Source organism: Typopeltis vanoorti, chromosome 2, assembly GCF_054136105.1.
Source record: "Typopeltis vanoorti isolate ZY-2024b chromosome 2, IOZ_Tvanoo_1.0, whole genome shotgun sequence".
NCBI classification, from domain to species: domain Eukaryota; kingdom Metazoa; phylum Arthropoda; class Arachnida; order Uropygi; family Thelyphonidae; genus Typopeltis; species Typopeltis vanoorti.
Genome location: NC_143550.1, coordinates 159,212,773 through 159,227,734, shown reverse-complemented (window position 1 = coordinate 159,227,734; position 14,962 = coordinate 159,212,773). Strand labels below are relative to the sequence as shown.

General features: G+C 36.6%; 1 protein-coding gene across 4 annotated transcripts in view; it reads left to right on the top strand.

Annotated features, from left to right (window-relative positions):
• LOC150109570 (solute carrier family 15 member 1) overlaps positions 1-14,962 on the top strand; it is a 440,305-nt gene that overhangs the window by 336,222 nt on the left and 89,121 nt on the right. The gene's annotated exons all lie outside the window — the stretch shown is intronic.

Below are 14,962 nucleotides of genomic sequence, written 5' to 3'. Positions count from 1 at the left end.
ACTTCCGGAAACCTGCTTGTTCATCTGATAGTCTGCTTTCTATTTTCTTTTCGATTCTTGACAATAGTATTTTTAACAGGATTTTGCTTGGTTGACTAATAAGGCTTGTCTACTTGTCTCCTGTCTACTTAACTCATAATCATCAAAACGAGGCAGCACACACTATCCTCCCTTTGACACTTTTCTTCTTCACGATATCTAACAATGTTCTTAAATCTTTTGCTACCCGATTAATACTACCACTCAGGTCATTTGTACCCACCATAACTATCATCTTTTTTTGCATCATGCCCTATCTTTATTGCTAAAGTCACTCGCTCTCTATTGTTCCACCAGACAAGCACTCCTCAGGCATACCGCTCTTCATACTCTTAATCATTGAATCACCATATATTATACCACTCATAACTTCATTCAATCCCAAACAAGTGTCACTCATGGCCTCATTTTCTACACTATTCAGCATGATTCTCCCAGTTTCATTACTTTCCCTCAACACTCTTTTACTTACTCCCTCACTTTCACAACATCTCATTTCTTCTGGATCTCTTGTGCTTTTGTTCTGTTGACTCCCAATCACTTCCATACTATTCATCATTCACCAAAGACTCTCGCTTACTTAAACCTGTTCACGTTACTTTAGCTAAAGTAATCTCCATAGTCTTAATTTCTCTATTCAACACATTTAACTCGGTCTTCATATCCTGAACCTCCTTATTGAGCACTTCCAATTCCTCTTTCAGGAGATGAAAATCGCTTTTCATTTTCATGAACTCCTGCCAAAACTCTTCTGCTACGGTCGTGACGTTTGCTTCCATTTCCAATCGCTCTAGTCTATCTAAACGCTTCTCACGTACATCATTCTTCTCATTTAGCAAACAGTCCACAGATCCTTCACATTACTCGTAGCATACATATAGCAGTTTCCGCAATGCATCCACTGTGAAAAATCCAAGGCAGAGCTAGACTTTCGTACAGAAGTCCTCCGTGCCACCTACGTACGTCTCTTTGTGGATGTCATCTTTTGAGCTGAAGCAGTGCAACAAACAAGTAGCGAAAACACGATATAAACAACAAAGTTTCAACAACAACAACACCACTGAAGGACACTTGTATCCAACTGAAGCACAACTGCAGCACAATTTGAGACAAAAAGTCTCAGTTTACTTCAATTTAAAAACACTTTTTCTAGCATAGCTCAAAACGACCGCTCAAGCACATATCCTTATGGACAAGTATAATGCTATGCATTATGGGAAGGTCACTACCCAGACTGGTTTCGCCCTTTATTGAGGTCTCATCAGTGTTAGCCAGATCCAGAAGTGGTACCAAGGTTGAAGTAATGCAAAAGTCATATTTCCATATAGGCGTAGCCAAAAGGTGTCACATCTTATTATTAAAATACTCTGGATTAGAGATAGATGTTGGAAGTTTTTCAATGACAATTATACTGAAGTCATTAGTCTCTATATACAAGTTGCTCAGTACTGAAAATAGTTGAGGCACAAACTTTGTTTGCATACACTTGTATAAAGGATTAAACCAAGAATATAATTTCTTGGCATCTTTAAACTTGCTCCCTTCTCCAAAAGACATCTCTCGCCAGTGATGCTACCTGGTGTATACAAAATACCATGTTTGTGTAACTTGTTTTGCTATGGACAAACAGGAACTCTATAAATAAACATATCTCTGAACATCAAGATGACATCTGCCTTATCAAACCTCACAAATCTGGCCTTGCACAACATGGAATCGAAAATGCTAACCACAGAATCCAGTGGCAAAATGGCAGGTTACTACATAAATCCATATATAAACATGAACGGTTATATAAAAAAGTGCTGAAGCCTTACTTAATAGACTTAATCGAAATGACTATCTCACTATTCCAAAAGTGTGGGAAATTGTTGTCCTCAATTGTATTTAATAATTTATCTGCTATATTTTAATTTAATTTAAGTTATTTTAATTTCAGCCCAGTAGTTTTTAATTCATGAACACTTGACCGTACACTTAGAAGGATTCTAATTTAAGCATGCACACTGCTGTTTTTTGAATTCATTCCTTTGTTTGTTAGTTGTACTGGCGATGTCTTATGATACATAAGACGAAATATTTACAAAATAAAAAAGTTATTTAGTGTGGCATACATGTTATTTTATAGTTATGACCCCACAGGTGTCACTATATAAATATATAGTTGTATATATATTTCTTGAACACCGTGGGTAAAAGATGATTGGAAAAAACCAAACAAAAAATCTTCAGTTTCAAAGGACTAGGTATCTTCAAATGCAGAATAAAACTTTTTTTGTTTTTCACTTTTCTCTTTTTAAAAAGCAAATTTACGTGAAGTTTTTTGTTTAAAAATGCCTGAATAATCTGTTCCCTGGTTATTTGGGAATCTATTGTAATGATGAAACATTGATTCTGTTAGTTTTATGAGTTTTTATCTATGTTTCTGGTGTAAAGTTTCTGACTTGTGATGTGCTGATGATGTTTTGTTCCTGGTTTCACATAACTTCATTTACAAGTGAGTATTTTATTAAAGCAAAGTTTAGCTGAAATGAAGCTGTAGTCACCTATGTAAATTGAGTCATCATTATCAGCCATTGTCTATCCACTGCTGGACGAAGACCTTATGATTACTCCAAAACTGTCTGTCTGTGGCTTTCCTTTTCCATGTCACTCCTGCAAATCTGATGATATCACAATCCACCGTGATTTAGGTTGGCATCATGGTCGTTTTTTCTTTAATGGAATTCAATCCAGTACTTCTTTTGTCCATCTTTGAGCAATATGCCCAGCCCATTGCCACTTCAGATGTTTCTCCCTTCCTATGATGTCAGAGACTTTGGTTTGATTTCTTATCCATGTATTCCTTTTGTGATCCAATCTTTTGATGCCAAGCATACTTCTTTCAATACTAAATTGTGTTGTATTTAATTTTTGATTGTACTTTGCATTCAGTGTCCATGTTTCACAGCCATGTGTCAGTATAGGAAGAATATATTGGTTAAAAACTTTTCTCTTCAGGCATAATGGTAGTTGGCTTTTGAATATTGAATGTAATTTTCCAAATGCTTTCCACCCAAGAATCGTGTGCCTTTTAATTTTGTCCATGATATTTTGTTCCATTGATATCTGTTGTCCTAAGTATATGTAATGATGTATTGGTTTAATTTCCTCATTATTGATTTTTATTATTTCTGGTTGGACATAGCTATTTGAACATAACTTGGGTCTTCTTTAGGTTTATCTTTAGGCCAGCTGTCTTTTTATCTTTTTGCTAGCAATTTGGAGCTCATGGATACGAGTCTGTAATTCATGCACAGTTGAAGTAAAGATAACTATCATCTGCAAAGTGTAAATGGCTTAAATATCTTCTATTTATCTTCTAGGCATGCCGTGAATAATTTTGGAGATATTGTGTCACCCTGTCTTATACCTCTCTGTATTCCTACAGTAGAGATGTTTTCCTATGGCATTGGCGTATGCTGATTTGATGGTTCCGATGTATGGCTCTTCCACTTGTTGGTTTCATAATGCTTTAAGTGTTGCACAAGTTTTAAGTGAATCCAAGGCTTTCTTCATCAATAAAACCAAGGCATAGTGGTAATTGATATTCATTACACAGTTCAATAATCTACTGTACAACTTGAATATGGTCCATTGTACTAAAGCCCCTTCGAAACCTTGCCTGTTCTTTTGGTTGTGCTAGGTCTAGAGTCACACAAAGTCTATGAGCTAAGACTTTTGTAAACCACTGATAGTAGACTGATAGGTCAGTAGTTTGTCAAGTCTTCTATCTCATGTTTTTTTATGTATCAGAATTAGGGTAGCCTTTTTCCATGTTGTTGGTACATCATTTTTCTTCAGGCGTAAAGTAAATAGTTTTGCTAAGAGTTTGTAGATTATTTCTCCACCTGTTTTTAGAAGTTCAGCTATAACTCCCTCCTCACCTGCAGCTTTTCCATTTTGCAAGCTTTGGATGCTCCACCTGACTTCTTCTGGTAGACTCTGTGGTACTTTGGCTGTGTCATAGTTGTTTTCTTCTTCTTCATTTAATTCATCATCCTGATATAATACTGAGTAAAATTCTTCTACTGTTTTTGCTATAGCATGTCTATCTCTGGTGATGGTCCCGTTTTGTAGCCATCTGCAACCATCTGTTTGTTGTGTTCATCAATTGCTGTTTGGCATTTTTGAGACTATGGTTGTTTTCAATTGTTTGTTGTATGAATTTACAATTGAATTTTCTTATTTCTTCTGTGATACGTTTTCTGATCATTTTGCACAATTCAGTGTATTAAATTTTATTCTGTAGGTTAATTGATTGTTTCATTTCTCTTTGTTTCTTTATAAGCTGCTTTGTTTCTTTAGAGATTTTATCTTGTTTCTGTTCTGTCGTACCAGCTATTTCAAGTGAGCATTGTAAAAGGTTTTGGGTAATAATGTCATTACTTTCTGATAGCTCAGCATTGTCATCTATAATAAGATGTTTAAATCATTTGTTTAGTTTGTGTTGGAATATATCTTTTTTTAATGTTGAGTTTGTGTACATCTCTGTTTTGCTTTGATCTGTGAAACATTTTCTTCTTTCTTTTTGGATTTTGCTGCATACCATACAATGGTCACTTCCAATGTTGAAGGTGTTTATAAGAGAGCAGTCTTGAAAGATGTTTTTCTTACTGCGGAGGATAAAGTCAATTTCAATCGTTTTTTCATGTTCACTTTCTATGTGTGTTTTTTTTTCTTGAAAAAGGAATTCATGATATACAGATTTTCTTTTTCTGCAAATTCTATTAACCTTGCTCCTCTTGTCATCTCTCATGCCATATCCAAAGTTTCCCATTGAGCTTTCATCTGAATGTTGAATACCAATTCTAGCATTAAAGTCTCCCATTAAAATTCTGAAATGATGTTTTCCTTTATTGTAGAGTTGGGATACATCATGATAGAAGGATTCAGTTTCTTCGTCAGTATGACTTATTGTTGGTGCATAGACTTGGATGATCTTAAGAGTGTATCTTTTTGAGATATGAACAACAATACTTGCTATTCAATTGGATACACTGTGAAATTCTATTATGTTGTTCTTCAGTTTTTTGCTGATCAAGAATCCAACTCCACTGATTCTTTCCTTATCTTGGCCTCTGTAATATAGTATGTCTCCATTTTTTAATTGAAGAATTTCTTCACTATTACATCTAACTTCACACAGTCCAAGAATGTCCCATTTTAGTTGCTTTAGCTCTTCAGTTAGTTCAGTTAACTGTACTTCACTGCTCAGATTCCTACAGTTTAATGTTCCAGAGTCTAGTTTCCAATGGCAGCATGATCTGGTTACCCGGGGACTCTTAGAACCCCTCTGCCTTCATGTTTAACTGCCTGCTGTCATAGGTGATAACAATTGTGGAGTGAATGTATGCAGAAAGTGTAAAGAATGCGAGGATTTAAAGAGTGTTTCAGGTCGTGAGAGTGATATCGTCGTTGAAAGTAAGAATATAGTAAATAGTGATATTTGCGAGGCAGTACCAGATAGCTGTGAGAGTGGCGTTGAAAGTGAGAATGAAGGTAAACATACAGAACAAATGAATGAATTATCAGAGAATAAAAATGATGAGACTGATACAATGAGTGAGATTTTTTCGGTTACACGGAGCGATACACAGGGCAAATCGGCAGCTGGAGCATTGGCAAATATGTTTACCGAGCATACCGACTGATAAATGGCAAAAGTGTGATAGAAAAAATAAGAGTATAATAGTGAGTGTAAACAAAATGAAAGAGCAAGTGTTGTATGGAGATTCCTTAGTGTTTTAGTTGAGAGTTTAACAAAATTGTACAAACCTGGTACAAATGTTAAGGATGTAAGCGAGTCAATTAGAATGCAAAAGCAGCAGGTGAAAGAATTGATAGTGGTAGCAGGTACAAATAATTTGAAAGGAGACAAGATGGCTATGAGTGAGGATGTGAAGGAATTGTTTGAGGTAGCAAAAGAGAAGAGTGAGAGAGTTAGGATGGTGAGTCTGTTTCTGCGGTATGACAGTGAAGAGTATAGAAGGAGGGCCATAATTGCAAATGGCTTTATGTGTGAATTATGCAGGATGAGTGGTGTGGAATTTGTGGATGTGTGGAGTGAGTTCGATGGGTGAAAGAATTTATATAAGATGGATGGTTTACATTTGAATGGATTTGGTGTATGGAGACTTGAAAAGGTGTTGTCGAATGTAGTGGAAGTGGATGTGCAGAATCAGGGAAACTAGAGTTATTAAGGGGGGGGGGAGTAGATATGCAGACTTTAGGGAGACAGTTGAGTGTATGAATGTGTGTAATATGCCCAAGTGAGTACGAAAGACTACGAATCAGAATGGGATAGTTAGTATAAGGCATCAAAATAGGGATGGGACAAATGGGCTTCTGCAATTCATGTATACTAATGCCAGAAGTATTAGGAACAGGAAGGAATAATATTTGGCCTTGGTTGGCACTTCCAGGCCACAGGTTATTGGCATTAGTGAAACATGGCTGACTGTAGATGATATAGCTAGTGGGATTGAATGTGATGGGTATAGTGTGTTCAGGAATGACAGGGAGAATAAAATGGGGGGAGGAGTATTGTTGATGATAGTTGATGAGCTGCAGCCAAGGAGAATAGAAGTTGAATTGCAGGATAGAGAAAAGAGCACATTTGAGGCTGTTTGGTGTGAGATAGAATCTAGCAGAACAAAATATACAATTGGGTGCTGCTATAGACCAAGTGATGGAAAAGATGGTGGAGATAGTATGCCCAAGCAAATAGAAGAAATGAGTGGAAGGAAGGTAATTATTATGGGAGATTTCAACTATGGTCACATTGATTGGAGTGAGGAGAGGACACACGGGAGGAAGGAATTGGATTTTATGTTGTTATTAAGGGATAACTATCTGCGACAGCATGTAATGGAAAATACTAGGGGTCAGAGAGTGCTTGACCTAGTAATTGCATCTGAGGATTTGGCTGTAACAAATATGACCACATTGCCACCAATTGGTGAGAGTCATCATAGGGTCTTGACTTGGGAGGTGGCTAAAGGTGTGGAATTTACAATTAAGACAGAGTACATATGGAATTATTGGAGTGGTAAGTATGACAAGCTTAGGAGTTTGATTGGTTCAGTGCCATGGCATGTAAAACTTCAAAGGCTAGATGTTGATATTGCATGGGAGGTGGTTAGGAAATGTTTACATGAGGCAATGGCTGACTGTATACCTAGAGTCTGAATAACAAATCAAGTAGGGGTTAAATGGATGGATGACACCATTAAGCTTGAGCTGCAAAAAAAGAAACAACTATGGAGGGAATTTAAGGAGAATGGTGACTGGCAGGCACATGAATGGTATAAGGCACAGGCCAGAAAGGTAATGAGTGTAGTAAGAAAAGCAAAAACGGATTATGAAAGAAAATTAGCCATGCAAGCTAAAGAGAATCCCAAACAGTTTTTTCGATATGTTGCAAGTAAAAGAAAAAATGTATATGGCAGAATGATTTTAAAGAATGCCGATGGTAAGGAGGTAACCTAATCAGTTGATATAGTTGAATTACTGAGCGAGCACTTTGCAAGAATATATCATCCAAGTGGTGATGTTGCAGGAATGAATGAACCAATAGATTATACGGGAATTGTGGTGAATGAAGTTGAGGTGAGTAGCCTATTACAAAACCTGAATGTCAATACATCTGTGGGATTGGATGGTATACCAGCTCGTGTTGTACGAGAAGCAGCTAAAGAATTGTCAGCACCCTTGACCATTTTGTTTAATTAAAGTCTCGGGTCTGGGTTAGTCCCGAGGGGGTGGAAAGAGAGGAAAATAGTTCCACTGCATAAAGGAGGTTCCAAGACTGCGGTTGTAAATTACCGACCGATTAGCATATCAGGAATCGTTGTCCAGGTCATTAGTCAACAAAAAAATACAGGATTGGATAGATGAAAATGGGATACTGTATGGGGGACAACATGGTTTTGTGAAGGGTAGATCATGCCTCAGTAACTTTCTCACGCTTTATAACACAGTGATGGCTGAACTGGATAAGAGTAACGGTTTACAGTGATTCAACTGGACCTTGCTAAGGCCTTTGACAGGATACCACACGGAATTTTAATCAGTAAACTGCAGCATATGGGGATGGATATAGGGTTAGTGAGATGGATAGGAGGGTGGTTGATGGAGAGATATCAGAGAGTAGTTTATTCAGGAGTAGAGTCCAAAAGACGGCTTGTGACTAGTGGCGTGCCGCAGGGTCCTGTTCTTGGACCACTACTTTTCAATTTGTTCATTAACAATATAGGAAAGGATCTGAGAGGAAGTGTTCACTTGTTTGGAGGACTAGCCTAAGGAAAATGGATGTCAATTTAATGTGGCAAAGTGTAAGGTTATGCATTTTGGGGTGAAAAGATTAGCAGCAGTATATCACATTGGTAGAACCATACTCCAGGAGATTGATGAGGCCAGGGATTTGGGAATGTTGGTGGATAGGGAGTTGAAGTTTAGGGGGCACATCGCAAAAGTGGCTAAATCAGCTCATCAAATCACATGGTTGCTGAAAAATACTTTAACAAGCAGAGACAAACAGGTTATTGTTCCTCTGTATCGAGCCTTGATAAGACCCCATCTAAACTACTGTGCCCAGATATGGGTTTTTTCTTGATGGGAAGGAGGTGGAGGGGATCCAGAGACGAGTGACCAAGATGATAGCAGGTCTATGGAATGAACCCTATGAGAATAGGTTGAAGATTTGTGGGTTGCAAAAATTGGTTGATAGGCAGAAAAGGGGTGATATGATTGAGACATTCAAATTACTGAAGGATTTCTGTAAGATTAATTCAGAAGATATTTTTGAGAATAGGACTGGTGGTGGGAGGACTAGGGACCATAAATGGAAGCTGGACAAGAATGTGATTAGCAAGGGTGTTAGAGCTAGGTTTTTTTTACTTGGAGAGTGGTGAATGAGTAGAATAAGCTGCCGGAGTCTATTGTGGGTGCTATGACTGTGAATGAGTTCAAGGCGAGGTATGATAGATACTATGTGAATGTTGAATAGTTGTTCTTGACATTATGTTAGGGCCTCCCTCAATGAGTCTGTTGACTTCTTGGAGTTGCCCAAAATAATAATAATAATAATAATAATAATGTAGCCTCCAGGGAATGAGGGCTGTTTTATTTCTGTTGGATTCATCTTGGAAGGTTAGGCCATTAATTCACCATACTAGCTGAGTGCGGGTTGGTGAATGGTGAAATTTTCACAAGGGGTCGCCAGTCCCAAAACCACTGGTCCACGGCTCTTTATTCAATATATTCAGAGCTGCCCTGATATCCAACGGATGGTAGTCAGGGTTTCCCACTACCAAGGGGATGCGCTCGGTAGCTGGTAGGAGCCCCAAGGTAAATTGAATATTTGAATAAATATATGCAAGTTTCATGTACAGTATATACAGTATATGAAATTTCTTGTAAAAAAAATAGTGATTTCCCGTATAATATTTAAAATTAAAACTTATTCTTCCATTATTGTTAATTTGGAATCTATAAAATGGTTGAAGAAAAGCACTTGAAGGTAGAAAAGGGTTCTTTTCTATTTATATATAACATACATAACATACCCAAATGAATTTTTATTTGGAAGTGAAATCTCTTCAGCAGTGGCAGCCAGTGAAAATTTTAAGTGGGGGTGCTGCATATATAAAATAAAATTTAAAAAAATTCTTTTTGTTCTAACCAGTAACCAATTTATTAATAAAAAATTTACATGTTAAAAAAATTGCTTTATTAAAAATATTTTATCCTCACCACGAGCAAAGATCAATAATAAAAGTTTCGTATCTCACAGAAATAACGCGCACAAGCATACGATACACTGCCCAAACGAGCAGTGTCAGAATCACTTGTAAGGTGCAATGACAAGCATAAATGAATATCGGCGAGCCTACCTGCAATTGGTGCGATAATTCTCACACTGCATTAGATCCCAGTGTATTTGTTTCGTGTAACGATAATTGAAAAAATATAATTCTTTTCATATTTTCAACAGTGACACTCGCCATAATTCAGTCTGGTAGCTATAATAAATAAATAATTATATGTTATTTTAACAAAATAAAATAAGTTCTAGTAGCAAGGCTTATACGTTGGTCATACATAACTGATAATTAGTTTACGGAATTAACAACGCATATAAAGTATATTAATTAAAGGTAACTTTAATAAATAACTTCTGTATTTCGGCAATTTCACGTTGCCATCTTCAGGAACATAAAGAGATGGTATGTGCACGCAGGCACTAACAAAAGCAAATGAGGAAGAAAGCATTTGCTTTTGTTAGTGCCTGCGTGCACATACCATATCTTTATGTTCCTGAAGATGGTAACGTGACGCTGCTGAAATATAGAAGTTATTTATTAAAGTTACCTTTAATTAATATACTTTATATGCGTTGTTAATTCCGTAAACTAATTACCACTTAAAATAAAATAAGATTTGCAAAATATAGTTCACCCCTTAGTATCTCACAGAAATACGATACACTAGTTACGTACAACAAGAAGTGCAAACAAATATCAGCGAGTCTGGCTGCAATTGGTCGAACGTGATAATATCGACACTGCGTTAGATCGCAGTGTATTAGTTTCGTAATCTAAAACGTTAATTGAACAATTCCAATTATTAACTATTCAATCAGTGTCGAAACATAAGCTGTAACCTTTAACATGTTGTATTGCATTTATATAATGTTATAAGCATTGTTATTATTTAAATAAACACAAACAAAATTTAATTTTTTCATTTTTTTCCTTGGTGGTGCTGCAATGTCGCAGTGCTTATGTATAGGCCGCCATTGCTCTCTAGTTTGCTTACTCAGTGAATGAAAAAGAAAATACAGTCAATCCTCAACTTATGATAATATTCTGTTCCAAAAATACAGTTATAAGTTGGAAATCACTATGTGAATCTTAATGATATGTTAAGTTTAACATGCCTGAATGGTAAAATGTAGGTTTGTTTTGTTATATTTTGAACTAATTTTATTGTTTGTTTATAGCGAAAAAATACAATCTACAAATTATAACCTAAAATAACTGTATACAGTACTGTGCTGTAATGAAACAAGTGTAGCTTCTATGTGCTTACAGTTAGCTGGAAATACATACATTAATAGTAATGCCTCAAAGCTGCTGCTTTATTAATAGGACAATTCATCGGAGGAGGCAATTAAGGCTAGATCATCAGGTCTTCAAATTCAGGGATTCAACAAAGGGTTCTGAGGATGGTTCACGAAATTGAACTTATGGAAAGTTTAGACTCATCTTTGTAGGCTTAGGTGACAGCAGGAGTGAGTTTTTAAAAAATTTGTTCATTACAGCATAGCTTGCTTTTTCTTTTCTGCTTAAATTTCTCTGTTGTAGCAAGCAATTGCAGCTTGTATCATTCTGCCTACTTTACTAAATCTCTCCATGTTAAGGTTCACTTCCTCAAGCAATCAAATTATTAATAGAAACAAATGCCCTCCGCCAATTTTCTCACTGTTAACTTTTTTTTTCAGGGGGGGGGGGGGGGGATCATCTTCTTCTTCTCTGTGCCCTCCTTTTTTCTCTCTTCTCCTTCTTTTTATTCTTCTAGCTTTGTAAGGTCTTACTTTGTGAGCTCTTCTACCAACTCCTCTACATCTTCATTGTCAATTTCCAGCTCTTTAGCTAGAAGCAGTATCTTGTCACACAAACTTCTAGTATGATTTGTCATTGTTGAATCCTATGAATGTATCAACACATATTTTCAGAAAATTTTTCTAAACACAATGGATACACTCTGCCGTCACCTCACTCCAACCTGTCCCTACATTCTTTGTACAACACAAAACATTATATTCCTTCTAAAAGTCTCTGAGGATTTCCTCATCCTCAGTAGCAGTATTAGCATGGCAAGAGCATTTCTTAAATAATATCTTGAAGGCACTGATAATATCCTTACCTATGGGTTGCTGGAGTGAGGTGATATTCAGTGAACATGTTAAAGGGATGGTCATAATATGAGTGCTCATAAGTTGAGCACTGACTGTATATACAATCTTTGTGTTTTCTACTTATAACTTAATCATCATCATCATCATCATCATCATCATCAAATTCCTGCCATGTACCCTCAAGGGGTGTACAGGATATGACAGTACTACATGAAAAAATTACATCATTACTAACTTCCTATCTACAATTTTCCTCCAAATCAGTCTGTTACTTGTCAAGACTCCAACATTATCAGATCTTATATTTCTATCGTCTAACGCACTTTGTACCGTATCAATCCACCTACATCTTGGTCTTCCTCTGGGTCGTTTTCCTGCCAACCTGGCAGAGAACACTTGTTTTGCTAATCTTTCCTCTCCCATTCTATTTAAGTGACCATACCATCTGAGATTAGCTCTGCTAACGCATTCCTGGATGCTGACAATGTCAAGTTCTTTCCTAATATCCTCATTTTTAATATGATATTGCCATTGATGCCATCTGTTCACGCCTCTAATCTTTCTCAGGACTCTCATATCTGCGGTCTCTAGTCTTTGGTCAAGTGTTTTACTTCTGACCCAGCTCTCAGATCCATAAGTTAAAATTGGTTTGAACACAGTCTTGTATACAGCTAATTTAGTGTTCCGACTAATTTCTTTCTTATTCCATATGAATTTATTCAATTGACTTCCCACGATACCAGCTTTGCTGATTCTGTTGTCTATTTCTATATTTAGTTTACCATCTTCAGTAAAAATTGTGCCTAAGTAGTTGAAATGTTTTACTTGTTCCACAGGTTCTCCATTCACAACACAGTTGACATTTTCAATGATTCTGCCTATTTTCATTGTCTTTGTCTTTTTATTGCTGACCTTCATACCATATCTATTACAACAGCTATTCAATTTAGTCAGAGAATCTTGCAGACTTGTAGCGGATTTATTTAGAAGTATAACATCATCCGCATAAAGCAAAGAGCTGACATTAACATCTCCAATTTTGATATCAGGTTTAATACCACATTCCTTCATAATGTGATCCATATAGATAATGAATAACAGAGGGGATAATGTACATCCTTGTCTCACACCAGATTTAACATTAAACCATCTTCCTGTACTTCCATCAATTCTAACTGCTGACTCACAACTCAAATAAAGACTAAGTATTGCTTGATATAATGCCCCATTGACACCATATAACTGCAGCGTATTGAATAGCTTCTCTCTTGGCACCTTGTCATATGCCTTTTCCAAATCGACAAAACTTAAATACAGATCTTTGTTATATTCCCATGCTTTCTCGACTATTTGTCGTAAAGTGAAGATCTGATCCTGACAGCCTCTATTTGGCCTGAATCCAGCTTGTTCTTCACCAAGCTTTTCTTCCACAATTCTTCTCAACCGTTTCTCAAGTATACTTGCATAGATCTTGCCAGGAACACTCAGTAGGGAAATACCTCTGTAATTCTCACATTCAGTTTTATTTCCCTTTTTATATATGGGTACAATGAGAGCTCTACTCCAATCATCGGGAATTCGTCCCTCTGTCCAGGCTTTCTGAACTATGCAGTGCAGCCACTGTAAGACTCTTATACCACCATACTTCAGCATTTCTGGTCGAATATCATCTACTCCTGCTGCCTTTCCACATTTCAAGCCTTTGATGGCTTTTTCTACTTCAAGTATGGATATGTATTCCTGACTGCATGCCTGGTCAGTGTTTTTTATCACTGTGCTGTCATCACTGCTTGTTTCATTTAGCAGTTTTTCAAAGTAATTACTCCATACTTCAAGGATATCTTTTTCTCCTGTTTTCATTTCACCTTTATCATCTCTAATTCCTTTTACAGCACTCTTTCCTCCATTCCTAAGCTTCTTCAACAACCTCCAGAATATTTTGCCACCTTCTTGATATTTATTTTCTATATTCTTGCCAAAGTCCTCCCATGACTTTTGTTTAGCTAGTTTTACACACTGTTTAGCTTTCTTACATTTGTCTCTGTATTCTGTAAGAGTAAAAGCTGACTTATTTGCCAGGAACTTTTGATATGCTTTCTTCTTTTCCTTCACTGCCTCTTTAACTTCCTGTGTCCACCAGGGAGTTCTGATTTTTTTATCTTTGCACACAACCTCACCACATGCCTCTCTGGCAGAATCAATCAATGTTTCCTTCAGAGTTTGCCACTGAATCTCCAAGGTTTGATTCCTGTTCTCAAACTCTTTCATTTTCTTTTCAATAATATTTCTGTATTTTAGTCTACAGTTTACATCTGAGAGCTGCTCAACTTTTATTCGCTTTAAAACTTTCTTACATGTTATTCTTTTCAATATGAAATTCAATTTTATCCTGCTCAAGACTAAATAGTGATCACTTCCAATTTCAAATCCTCTGTACACTCTGGTGTCCTGCACCAGGGAGAAAACATCACTATCAACAATAACATAGTCAATGAGACTTTTCTTATTCCTAGCCTCTTCTCTCCATGTGAATTTGTGCACATTTTTATGTTGGAACATGGTGTTAGTAATAACCAGTCCATGTCCTGAGCAGAAATCCAACAGATATTTGCCATTATTATTAGCTTTGCTCTTTTCTCCAAATTTTCCCAAAATATTTTTGTATGTCTTACAATCATTTCCTACTCTACTATTTAGATCCCCAACAAGGACCAACTTTTCCTTTTTCATTGTGTCAGTTGCTTTTTCTAAAGCCTCAAAAAATTCCTCCACTTCTACCTTAGTAGAACCTTCTGTGGGACCATAGGCACAAATAAGTCTCATTGTCCAGTTCCCCATTCTCATATTTGCCCACATTACTCTACTTGAGACTGACTGCCATTCAAGAAGGTTAGCCTCGTATTTTGTGTTGAATACTATGGCTACTCCTTTTCCTTGATTGTTATTGCCTGAATATAACAT